The sequence below is a fragment of the Rhinoderma darwinii genome, chromosome 1 (genome assembly GCF_050947455.1).
Source record: "Rhinoderma darwinii isolate aRhiDar2 chromosome 1, aRhiDar2.hap1, whole genome shotgun sequence".
Taxonomy (NCBI): domain Eukaryota; kingdom Metazoa; phylum Chordata; class Amphibia; order Anura; family Rhinodermatidae; genus Rhinoderma; species Rhinoderma darwinii.
In genome coordinates, this window is record NC_134687.1 from 445,256,128 (window position 1) to 445,258,830 (window position 2,703).

The window sequence follows — 2,703 nt, forward strand, 5'->3', positions numbered from 1 at the left end:
TATTCAATGACTTTAAGACTTTGCATAAAAGCATCTCCTGTTCCGGCACAAATGTCCTATTCTTAGAAACTACCTTTATAAGACACCCATGCCATGAATGTAAATCTATGTGAATTATAATGTTTCTTTGAAATAAATGAATGTTGGTGGTGTACTTCAGAAGAAAGTAAACACCAAGCAAACGTCTATATGTCTAAATGTGCTGCAGATGGTAAATGTATATCAAGACGTACGCATAATAGAACCACAAGGCCAGGTTCCCATGTAGCGTAAATGCAGCAGAGTTGGAGGAGCCATTAACACTGGGCAGGCAGCGTTTTACATCATCATGAAACCACCCCAGAAAAGCTCGTCCCGCAGGAAGTCGGCGCAGCCGCAGAAGAAACCCGCAGCTTCTCCTCAATCTCCGCCAAGAAGAGGGGAAACAAGTCGCAGACCGAGCACGCAACGAAGAAGACGCTACCGCCCAGGAGCCCGTGCGCTGATGGAAATAAGAAAGTACCAAAAATCAACCAATCTGTTCATTCAGAAAGCCCTGTTTTTCCGCCTGGTGAGAGAGATCTGCCTGAAGTATTCCCGCGGCGTGTTTTACTACTGGCAAAGCACCGCACTTATGGCGCTACAAGAGTCAGCTGAGGCCTTCCTCGTGCGTCTCTTTGAAGATTCTTACCTCTGCAGTCACCAGGCCAACAGGGTCACTCTCTTTGTGAAGGACATGCAGCTCGCACGGAGAATCCGAAGCATCCCGTATGGACTGGGATAACGCTGCCGTTTTATCTCTCAAGATTTGATGAAGAATGATCACGTGTAAATAGTTTTATATTAATGGAGAAAATCTATTGGGAAAAACAAGTTTTACCATTGAATAAAAGATCCAGTTTGGAAGAGTAAACCGGCTTTAGCACCCCCTCCTGACACTGGTTACAGTGGAGGTTTTTTCTTTGTTTTATCTGTTCATGGGAAAGTTGTTACAACCAATATGGCTGCCACTGCAGTTAGCAGGGTGGTAGTGCAGTAGTTTTTCTGTCCAGCTATGTAATGGGTTGTAGGGGTCCAGGATGTAGCACAGAAAATGACCACAAGGCGGCACTGCTGGACAAAACCGCTAACAAAGACGCTGGACACAACCGCTAATGAAACCTCTGACCTGGCTGACCTTCTAATTGTTCTGCTGAGTTTATGATCCGCTTCCTGTTTTTATTCTGTGAAGATTTGTTAATTTTTTCAAATAAAAAAAAAAAATGTATATTAAATGCAGCAGAGTTTCCGCAACGGAATTCTGTGCGAAAGTTCTGCAGCATTTAAAGTAGCAGCAAAGTGGATGAAATTTAGAAAATCTCATGTCCACGTTGTGGAAAAAAGTTAATAAATTGACCTGAGGTGTGGAATTTAATTCCGCATTATGTCAATTTATGCTGCGTTTTTGTTGATTTTCTGTTGCAGGTTTTCCCAATTGAATTCAATAGGGATGCAAAACCCGCAACAGAAAGCCAAGTGTTGTGACTTTTGCGGAGTATACACAGCGATTACGCCGCAAAAATCGCAACTACGGAAAAATTTAAAAAATCATACTTACCCAGAACGCCCTCCTTCTTTCTGCAGTCCGGCCTCCTGGGATGACATTGCATCCCATGTGACTGCTGCAGAGAATTACAGGCTGCAGCGGTGGTCACATGTGATGTTATGTCATTCCAGGAGGCCGGCCTGGATGACGTCAGAGGCCAGCCTCCTGGGATGACGTTATATCCCATGTGACCGGCGCTGCAGTCAATCACAGGCTACAGCGGCCACATGGGCTGCAGCACCATCCAGGGAGGCCGAACCGGACTGCAATGGAGGGATGCATCGTAACGGCCTACGTAAGTATGAACATTTTTTACCGCTGCTTTCTGCAGCAGAAATTCCGTCCGAAAAATCGCGCCACGATGTGGTGCGGCTTCTGGGTGGAATGCACTGCGGGTTCCAGTTTCAATACGCTGCGTGGTTTTTATGCAACGTATCCATCCAGGGAACCCGGCCTAAGGATGGGTTTTCAAGCTGTATTTTTGGCACATTTTTAGGCCGCAATTATCACGAAATCACAGCAAAATCGTGACAAAGCTGCTGCATTTTGCCACTATTTCACGGTAATCTCGGCAGCAAAATACAACAATACCGCAGGCTGAAAAACCAGCCTAATAATGATTTCATATGGAGGCATGCAGCATCAGATTTTGTATGTATAGAGCTAGTATCCTCTATACATACTATGTAGCACTATATACAGGGCGGCTTCGTGTGGCGCTATCTGCAGGGGGCTGCGTGTGATGCTATCTACAGGGGGCTGTGTGTGTCACTATCTACAGGGGGGGTGAAGCAGTCTACAGGGGGATGTGTGTGGCACTATCTACATGGGCTCTGTGGCACTCTCTACAGGGGGTCTGTGGCGCTATCTACAGGGTATGTGTGTGCGTCGCTATCTACAGGCGGTCTGTGTGGCTCTATCTACAGGGGGTCTGTGTGGCACTATCTACATGGGATCTGTGGCACTATCTATAGGGACAGTGGTGTAATGAGGGATTCTTTCAGTCATGCCTATATTTGGTGTTTATAACTGTCTATTTTACTGCTGGACTTGTAATATTATAGTATTTAAAAAAAGTTATTTAAAACTAATTTAAAATAAGTTTTCTTATTCTCTTATTTACTTGCTATATTAGCGTT

General features: G+C 45.0%; 1 pseudogene; it reads left to right on the top strand.

The window, feature by feature from the left end:
* The first annotated feature begins 292 nt into the window (after positions 1–292).
* On the top strand, positions 293–1,204 carry LOC142743316 (histone H3-like centromeric protein A pseudogene; annotated as a pseudogene).
* Positions 1,205–2,703: the final 1,499 nt, after the last annotated feature.